We start from the raw sequence: 10,476 nt of genomic DNA on the forward strand, positions 1-10,476 counted from the left end.
CTTGTGCCACTTGAAGATCACAAGCTTGCAAAGGCTTACTCCTTTGTTTTCTTGTTAGAGTTTTATCATTTCAAGTCTTATGTTTAGGTCTGAAAGTGCTTTTTTTTTTGATTGAAGGGGCATGCTGTAGGGTTCCAACTTTAAAGGACTGTATCGTGTATTTGTCCAGATTGAATATCCACAGAGAAAAGATTATTAGCAGTTCCGTGCCCTCATTTACTTGACATTTACTGAACAGAAATTAGGAGTATAATTAGAAGAGAAAAGACATATTTCCTTTTCTTACAATGGAGAGAGAGATAGAGAGAGAGAGAGAATCAAACAGATTACAATGTAGGCTATAAATTCTGTTACACAGGTATGCACTGAATGCTTTGGGCTTTGAGAGCTTAAGATTGGGCTTTGAAGCTGAACTACCTGGATTCATAATCCCTGTTATACGTCTTAGCTATATGACTTGGACAGATTCACTGTGTCTTAGTTTCCTCATCTGTAAAATGGGATAATAGTAGTGCCTACCTCAGGGTTGTTGTGAGGATAATTCGTGAAAAGCTTGCCACAGTCTGGCAGGTAACAAGCTCCGCTAGAGGTACTACTATTAATCATTTCACAATTGTGTATTTCTATAGATAGGTTTGTTGAAAAATAGATATCATCAAATTGCTGTCTTTTAAAAAGTTGTTCCTGGCCAGACGTGGTGGCTCAAGCCTCTAATCCCAGCACTTTGGGAGGCCAAAGTGAGAGAATTGCCTGAGCCTGCGGGTTCGAGATCAGCCTGTGTAACATGGTGAGACCCCATCTCTACAATAAATAAAATTAGGCAGGTGTGGTAGCATGCACCTGTAGTTCCAGCTACTTGGAAGGTTGAGGTGGAAGGATCGCCTGAGCCCAGCAGGTCAATGCTGGGGTGGCCTTGAGTGTGCTACTGCACTCCAGCCTGGGCGATGGAGTGAGACTCCAACTAAAAAAAAAAAGTTGTTCCTTTCACAGTAAAAACTTTACCACATCTCTGTTATTGTCTCGGTGTTATGATTGTGCCCCTGCTGTCTTTTTTGAGGATCTGTTTCTGCATTTATTTGTATTTTTTTGAGAAATCAAAAAGCTTCATGTATACAATTGTAAACCTTTTCGAACATGATTATAATATATTTCAGATATGCAAACAAATTTAAAGACTGGTCCTATGATCATTTGTGTATCTATTGTCTATACCAGCTGATCTAGATAAGTGTTTTTTCTGTAAAGGGTCAGTTATTTTCTGTATTTCTGTAAGTGGCCAGTAAATATTTTAGGTGTTGGAGGCATGTGGTCTCTGTCACAACTTCTGTAATTGTAGTGAGAAAGCAGCCATAGACAAGAGGTGAATGAATGGGAATGGCAGTGTTACAATAAAGCTTTTACTTTTTTTCAACATTGACTTATTTTGAGACAGACTTTCAGCTGCCCTGTCTGGAGTGCAGTGGCGTGATTTTGGCTCACTGCCACCTTGACCTCCTGGACTCAAGCAGTCCTTTGACCTCAGTCTCCCAAGTAGCTAGAACTACAGGGGTGAACCACCACACACAACAATTTTTTAATTTTTGTAGAGTTGGATTCTTACTATGTTGCCCAGACTGATCTCAAGCAATCCTCCTGCCTCATCCTCTCAAAGTATTAGTTTCCTGGGTTCAAGCCATCTTCCCACCTTGGCCTCTCAAAGTGCTGGGCATACAAGTACAAACCATTGCACCTGGCCAAATTTATTTACAAAAAGTGGTAGCTGGATTTTTCCTGTGCTGTCCTGTTTGCCATCCCCTATCCAGATGAAGCAGCAGGTTGCTATATTTACTTTCTCGGTAAATATGTGTGTATACACGTATGCATCTTTCTGAACCACTGAAAAATAAGTTGCTATCGTTATGGTACCATAGCCTTTAATATCTCAGCATGTAGCTCCTAAAAAGTAAACATTCTCTTGCATAACCATAATACCATTATTATAGCTAAAACACTATAGTCTTCTTTTTTTAGTTAGACCAAGTTTATATATTACAAAAAGTATGAACATCTTTAGATTTGCTCCTTAACCATTAGCCTACTGACCATCACTATCCCTGTCCCTCTTTTCCTATCCTTCTCTTGAACCATTTATTTAGGTAGAAATCTGCACTGGGTAAAGCTGTTTGCTGATTTCATCTGCCGCACTTACACAATCAAATGAAAAGAATGTTTTGTGGTTTACATGTGTTTAAAACCTAGGTCTTATTTGTGTGTGTGTGTGTGTGTGTGTGTGTGTGTGTAGACACACACTTTTTGAGTTGGAGTCTCACTCTGTTGTCCAGGCTGGAGTACAGTGGCACCATCATGGCTACCATAGCCTCCACCTGCTGGATCAGGTGATCCTTCTGACTCAGCTTCTCGAGTAGCTGGGACTACAGTAGGCACATGCCACCATTCCTACTATTTTTAAAAAATATTTCATAGAAGCAAGCTCTCACTATGTTGCCCAGGCTGTAGTTTCTAAAATTTTTGGGTAAGTTATGCAATAAATGGTAGCAGGTTTTTAAAAACAAAATCATTCAATCTTGCTACTCTAACACCAATATTATTTAAATGTTTGGATATATGTTCTTTAGTTTTTTTAGGCTTTCTTTTGTTTTTAAAAATGTCAACTTTTTCCTTTTAGTTTTATCATAAGCATTTCTTATTTTGTTAAATATTTTATATAAAACATCATTTAAAATTTAATTTTCCAAGAAAATGTTGCAAATGCTGAAGGATATTTAGTATGGTTGAATACTTGAGAACATTTATAATGGTTTGGCTTCTTACACGTAGATAGGTTCCTAGTTTGTGTGGTTGTAATTTCATAAGCTGGACATGTGGTGACTAAGAACATGACTAGGAGTGGACAGGGCTTGAATTGTCACTTGCAGCTGTATGCTCTTAGGCAAGTTTCTTAATTTCCTGTGTCTTATATCTTCATCTGAAAAGTATAATAGTACCTCTCTCAGAGCTGTGAAGACAAATGAGTCAGTACTGGTAGAACTCCTAGAACTGTGCTTGGCACATCATTCATCCTATATAAACCTTTGCTGCTATTATTGGGTGGGATGTTATCTTCTTGGGTTTTAGAAATATACCTATGCAATATGTATGTAGTTTCTGTGTTTCAAAAGCAGTAAGTCAAAAGCACTTAGCTTAGAATGTCACAAGCACTGCCTTAGAGGGGGATGCAGTCTAAAAGGTCCTCTTGGGAATTAAGAGAAGGTACATCCAGCGGGGAGTGCTGGGTACGTTGCTAAATTAGTAATGTGACATAGTCATCTTTTGGGGACTGCCCTCTCTGGCTGTCATTTGGCTCTGACAGCTACTCTTTTGTGCTTTGCTTCTTTGGGCTTCCTCATACAGTTCCCCAAATTCCTTGGCTGGGTAAAGGATATTCTCTCTGGTTCTTAGTTAACAACTTTCATTGAGTCGCTAGTTTAAATCAAATGCACTGACTTAGATTTTTGCATAATACACCATTCTGTGATTGACAGCATTTTTAAAAACTTTATTTCATTTGATATTTGGTATAAATTTGAGAGATGACAAAGGTCTCCTCATTGAACAACCCTGGTTATACTGAGAAGTGCTTGGTGTCACAAGATAATTAAGTGATCTGACTTGAACTTGAACTCAGGTCACCTGACTTCAAGGCCAGTATTTTATAATACTGTGTTTCTTCCTCGACACGGCATCATATTTTGAGACAATGCTTTGTTCCTTCTTTCCTAATTTGACAATACTTTTTTTTTGAGTTGGAATCTTACTCTTGTTGCCCAGGCTGTAGTGCAGTGACATGCATACTCATGGCCATCCCAGCATCAACCCAATGGGCTCTGGTGATCCTTCTGCCTCAGCCTTCCAAGTAGCTGGAATTACAGATGTAGGCTACCAACTTGGTCTCGCCATGTTGCCCTGGATGGTCTCAAACTTGGAGGCTCAGGCAATCTACTCACCTTGGCCTCCCAGAGTGCTGGGATTACAGGCTGAGCCACGGAGCCTGGCCCCTTGATGATACTTTTATTTTTTATTTTTATTTTGAGTCTGAGTCTCACTTTGTCACTGAGGCTGGAGTGCAGTGGCATGCTCACGGTCACTTCTACCTGCTAGCTTCTACCTGCTAGGCTCAGGTGATCCTTCCACCTCAGCCTTCCAAGTTGCTGGAACCACAGACATGCACTACCACACCTGGCTAGTTTTTATTTATTGTAGAGACAAGGTCTCACCAAGTTGCCTAGGCTGGTCTCAAACCCCTGGACTCAGGTAATCCTTTTGCTTCCACCTCCGATACTTTTAAAGATTTCTAAATATTACATAAAATAACATTCTCCCCTCTTAAATTTAATAGCTAATACAATTTATCTGATTCCTTTTTCTTATATAGCAGCTATATGGTTTGTAGTATTTTATCCCTATAACAGAAAAATACTGTAATGAAATAAAATCTGAGATCTAAATATTTTGCCTGATTAAATTTTCAGTATTTTGCATGAATATTTTCTGAAAAGTCTTTCATGTTTTATGCTTATTTTTATTTTATAACATTGGAAAAACGGACTGGGCTTGGTGGCTCACTTCTATAATCTTATCACTTTGGGAGGCTGTGGCAGGAGGATCGCTTGGGGCCCGGAGTTTGAGACCAGCCTGGGCAACATAGTGAGATCTCATCTCTTCAAACAACACAAAACAGAAGAATATTGGAGAATGGTAGATTTTTCTCCATACTACCTACTTATGTGATAGGTACCTTGCTAATTTCAACATTACTAGCAGAGTTAAATTAAGTCGTGCTATTGGAATAATAACTTCACAGTGCTACTTTTTCCTCTATCTTTGTCTTCTTCTAAGTCTCCTTTTGACTGTTTTTTCCTATATTCCCAACAATTTCTGGTTCTAAGAGGAAAAATGACTTGAGCTGCAGGGTTCATTTTGTGGTTTATTTTCCTACTTAATTTCTTTTATATTTCTTATGTAGTTGTCATCCTTATCTGCAGTTTCATTTTCTGCTATTTTAGATACCTACCTGTGGTTTGAAAATATTAAATGGAAGGTTCCAGAAATAAGCAATTGTATGCTGGTTGGAGTAGTGTGGTGAACTCTCGTGCTGACAGCGCTGTCCTCCATCTGGCTGGGGACGTGTCTTATCCATTTGTCTAGCCTATCAAGACTTTAGATGCTACCTGCCCATCAGTCACTTATTAGCTGTCTTGGTTTTCAGAAAGAAACTGTGTGTAGGATGTGCAGTACTCGCCCAGATTTCATACAGCTGATGGGGTTCTTATATTCCCATGTCTAAGGAGGACTACTGTATATGTGTTGGCTCTCTCACATGATGTAAAAAATTGAATTGATACTTTTCTTGTATATGAATTCATACTTTATTGCTCTATTAGTTTTTCCAGAAATATAATTCACTTATTTTGGTAAGAGTATAAATTAGTGTCTGGGTGTGGTGGCTCATGCTTGTAATCCTGCACTTTGGGAGGCCAAGGTGAGAGAATTGCTTAAACTCAGGAGTTTGAGACCAGCCTGGACAGCATAACGAGACCTTGTCTCTACAATAAATCAACTGAGGTAGCGGGATCACCTGAACCCAGGAGGTTGAGGCTGTGGTGAGCTGTGACCATGCCACCGCACTCCAGCCTGGGTGACAGAGTGAGACCCTGACTCCCCAAAAAAGAACAAGAGAAAAAAGAAAAAAATTACGTAGGGCTCAGCTTTTGGTCTTTTCATACAATTAGCTGCATAGTATATAAATAACTCTGAATGTTGTCATTATATTGTTGGTCTGCTCCTTGTCAAATCTAAAGTCTGATTTCCTTGGCAGATATGTAGTCTTGTGATAGGCATTTGGCATTTTATGTTTTGGGCAGTGTAACTTTACATAAACTTCTCTGCCTTTTGCCTCTGCTGTGTTCATAGATTCCAGGAGGGCTTCGTGTATGGATCCCAAGCGTTGGAGGTAGCAGACTTTTCAGCAGAAGGTAAAGCATAGTGTTGCCTTCTGGTGTCATTGTGTGTATGTGCTGGGGTGGGGATGTGACAGGTGATAGTTTTTGCAAGTGTCATCCCCAAAGAATCATGATGCATTAAATGACTCACTTTCATAATATTTAAAACCAAGATAATGCCTTTATAATATTATTCAGTATTACTAAAATCCATAAAAACTAGAAACCTTTAGATAGAATGAACTGTCTAGAGGCACGTGTTCTCAGAACCCTCTGGGATTGTGCCTCAGACTTTGGTTAATCATATTTGGTTCAGAATAAATCTCTTTGAATATTAAAGAAAAAGATAAAGCTAAAGGCTCCCAATTTCACTTTTTCGTCCATTAACAAAGAGTAGGGGTGATTAAGGAAGGAGAACATGAGTATGATGTATGCCATATACTGTAGAGTTTTTCTCAGACCTAGTTTCGCTGTGATTGTTTCTTAGGAACTTGGCCAAGTCATTATTCGTATGTTGTGTTGTGCCCTGCTGCTCCTTTTACTGAAAGATGGCTTCATAGGAATAGAGAGGCAGCCTAATCTGTGACTCAGGATTGTGGGATGGACATTCTCACTACAGGTTCCATTACCAGAAACGTTCGTTTTCAATATGGTAATTACCCACTCTTCAGAGCTTGTTAATACTCTCTTCTCTCAAGTGAGTTCTTGTTTCAGTAGAGACAGGAACACATACCACATCCTTATAAAATACATTATTTATGTATTTATTTTTGAGTTGGAGTCTCTCTCTGTCACCCAGACTGGAGTGCAGTGGCTGTTCCCGGCCACCACGCAGCCTTGACCTGCTGGGCTCCGGTGATCCTTCCGCCTCAGCCTTCCAAGTAACTGGAACTACAGGCGCATGCTACCACGCCCGGCTAATTTTTGATTTTATTGTAGAGATGAGGTCTTGTCAAGTTGCCCAGGCGGGTCTCCAACCCGTGGGCTCAGGCAATCCACTCACCTTGGCCTCCCAAAGTGCTGGGATTACAGGCTGAGCCACCGAGCCCGGCCAAAATACATTATTATAGAGACCTTCTTAATGAATTAATTTTTAAGAAAATAATATGATTAGACATCAGAAATTCTGATACAGGTAGCTTTCCTGGGTAATGCTGCTTTGATTTTTTTTAAAAGTAGAAACATTTTGTGGTTTATGTGGTAGATACTATAGATATTACTTTCTGTGAATTTATGCAACCATTAACGAACTTTCTTCAGATGATACTTGAAGGTTGTTTTTTTTAAAAGATCTGTAGCACCTATCAGTGTTGTACTCTTGACATAAAGTTAGTAATGTGGCTAGTTTTTAGATAGATTCTGTGGGAGTTAGAGGAATAGTGTTCTTTGTCTTTGGGAAATTAAATTTGTTTAGCTATTCAGTAGGTGGCTGCCCACTGTGTGTGTGTGTGTGTGTGTGTGTGTGTATTTTTTTTTTTTTTTTTGAGCTGGAGTCTCACTCCGTTGCCCAGGCTGGAGTGCAGTGGCAATGGCACATTCATGGCTACCCCAGTGTTGACTTGCTATGTTCCAGTGATCCTTCTGCCTCCAGCCTTCCGAATAGTGGGAACAACAGGTGTGTGCTACCATGCCCAGCTAATTTTTGATTTATTGTAGAGACAAGGTCTCACCAAATTGCCTGGTCTGGTCTCAAACTCATCTTGGTCTCCCAAAGTACTGGGATTACAGGCTGAGCCACCAAGCCCGACTGCACACTATACTTTATATTCAGGCTATACATCTTAAGTGAAGTTAGGTCATACCTATTTATTAAATCTCTACTCTGTGCCCAGCACAGGATCACTCCATTTTACAGTTGACCAAGTTTCATTATTTCTCTCACTTTCTCCTCTTCAGGGAAGTTGTTTCGTAAACTAGAGGAGATAGGTGAATTCTAGGCTATTTATTGAGCTAGGCGACAATTTTACCACCCGAGCTCTTTTGCTTTTCTTTACTCTTTTCAATGGTCGTTTAAGGATATTTTCTATTTGCCAAAAATACATTGGAAGGAATTTCTTTAAGGCCCTTTCATACTTCATTTTCAGGTTAGTTGGCTGTTTTCATTGCTGTTGAGTTATGTGCTCTTACATTTGTTTAGCTAATCTGACTGTGGTTTGTTTTGTTACCAATTGAGAATCTCAGTAGATTATACATATTAAGGCACTGGAAGACTCTCCACTCAGCCCATCAGCCTGCTTCAGTTTCTGTGAGAAAGATGAGATTAAGTGGATGGTTAGAAAAATATATTAAAAAATTGACTTCATTGTTTAGAGCAGTTTTAGGTTTACAGAAAAATGGAGTAGAAGCTACACTGTTCCTGTATACAGCTTTCCCCAAATTTCCCTGTTACTAACATGCTCTTTCATTGTGATACATTTGTTACCACTGACGAGCCAATATTGTTGCATTATTATGAACTGAATTTCATAGTTTATTTTAGGTTTTACTCCTTATGTCATATGGTCTATAGGTTTTAACAAATATGTAATGTATGTATTCACCATTACACTATGACACAGACTAGTTTGCTACCCTGCACATCACTGTTGCTGCAAAGGCTATGATTTTGTTCTTCTTTATGACTGCATGATACTCCACGTATATGTAATACATTTTCTCTATCCAGTCTACTTTCGATGGACAGCAGGGTTGATTCCATGTGTTTGCTGTTGTGAATAGTGTGGCAATAAGCATGTATATGCAGGTATCTTTCTGGTAGAGGGATTTATCTTCCCCTGAGTATATTCCCAGGAGAGGGATTGCTGGATTATATGGAAGGTTAATTACTAATTCTTTCAGGAATCGCCATACACTGCTTTCTGTAGGTGTTGAACTAGCTTGCACTCCCACCAACAGTATGGAAGCATTCCCTTTTCTCCGCACCTGCACCAGCACCTGTTGTTTTTTGACTTGTTGTGATAGTCATCCTTACCCCAGAGTAAAGTGGTGTGTCATCGTAGCTTTGACTGGCATTTCTCTGATGATTAGTGAGACAGAGCAGTTTTTCATGTGTCTGTTGGCTGCTTATATGTCTTCTTTTGAGAATTGTCTGTTCATGTCCTTTGCCCACTTTTTAAACAGGGTTGTTAGTTTTTTTTCTTTCACTTTGTTTGAGTTCCTTTTAGATCCTGGATGTTAGGCCTTTGTCAGTTGCATAATTGGATTTTCTCCCATCCTGTGGGTTGTGTCTTTATTTTCTTGATGGTTTCTCTTGGTGTGCAAAAGCTGTTGAGTTTGATGGGGTCTCACTTGTCTGTCTCAGCTTTTGTAGCATTTGCTTTTGGGGACTCAGAAATGAATTCATTGTCTACTTTGATGTTCAGAAGAGTGTTTCCTATGATTTTTTCTAGGATTCTTATAGTTTGAATTTTTATTTGTAGGTTCGTTATCCATTTAGGGTTGATTTTTGTACATGGTAATAGGTAGGAGTCCAGTTTCATTCTTCTGCATGTGGTCAGCCAGTTTTCCCAGCACCATTTGCTAAATATGGTCTCCTTTCCCCAATGATTGTTATTGATGGCTTTGTAGAAGATGACTTGGTTGAGAGACCTTACTTCTGAAATCTCTGTCCTGTTCCATTGGTCTATGTGCCTATTCCTGTACCAATACCATGCAGTTTTGGTTACTGAAGCTTTGGAATAAAGTTTCAAGTCTGTGAGTGTGATACCTCCTGCTTTGTCCTTTTGCTGAGGATTGTTTTGGCTATTTGTGCTCTTTTTAGTTTCCATATGGATTTCTGTATTGTCATTTTCAGGTCTGAGAAGAATGATGTTGGTAATTTGATGGGTATTGCATCAAATCTGTAGATTGCCTTGGGTAGAATGGATATCTTGACAATATTGATGCTTCTAATTCATGAGCATGGAATGTTTTTCCTTTTGTCTGTGTCATCCATGATTTCTTTTCTTTCCTTCTTTCTTTTTTTTTTTTCCTTTGAGTCAGAGTCTCACTCTGTCTCCCAGGCTGGAGTGCAGCGGCACACTCGTGGCCACGGCAGCCTCAACCTGCTGGGCTCCAGTGATCTTTCCGCCTCAACCCTCCAAGCAGCTGGAACTACAGATACATGCCACCACGTCTGGCTAGTTTTTGGGATTTATTGTAGAGATGAGGTCTCACCAAGTTGCTCAGCTGATTCTCGAACCAGCAGGCTCAGGCAGTTCTCTCACCTCTGCCTCCCAAAGTGCTGGAATTACAGACTGAGCCACTGAACCCTGCCCATCCATGATTTAAGCAGTATTTTGTAGTTCTCATTATAAAGGTCTTTTTCACTTCTCTGGTTAGGAGGAGGTCAAGGTATTTCTTTCTATTTATTTATTTTTGTGGCTATTGTGAATGGGATTTTTAAAAAATTTTGATTCTTTGTCTGCCTGTTGCTGGTATATAGAAATGCGACTGACTGTCTCTTGTTTTTTTTTTTTGAGTTGGAGTCTCACTCTGTCGCCCAGACTGGAGTGCAGTG

At 39.6% G+C, this 10,476-nt stretch overlaps 1 protein-coding gene across 1 annotated transcript in view; it reads left to right on the forward strand.

The window, feature by feature from the left end:
* Window positions 1-5,951: 5,951 nt before the first annotated feature.
* The window catches only part of CDK19 (cyclin dependent kinase 19), a 127,104-nt gene continuing 122,579 nt past the window's right edge, over window positions 5,952-10,476 (forward strand). Inside the window, exon 1 of the mRNA XM_021718055.1 lies at window positions 5,952-6,011. The gene's annotated coding sequence lies outside the window, so the exon portion shown is untranslated. The remainder of the gene's footprint in view (window positions 6,012-10,476) is intronic.

Source organism: Carlito syrichta, unplaced genomic scaffold (genome assembly GCF_000164805.1).
Source record: "Carlito syrichta isolate Samal-C Ts95f unplaced genomic scaffold, Tarsius_syrichta-2.0.1 Scaffold311768, whole genome shotgun sequence".
In the NCBI taxonomy this organism is placed as follows: Eukaryota; Metazoa; Chordata; class Mammalia; order Primates; family Tarsiidae; genus Carlito; species Carlito syrichta.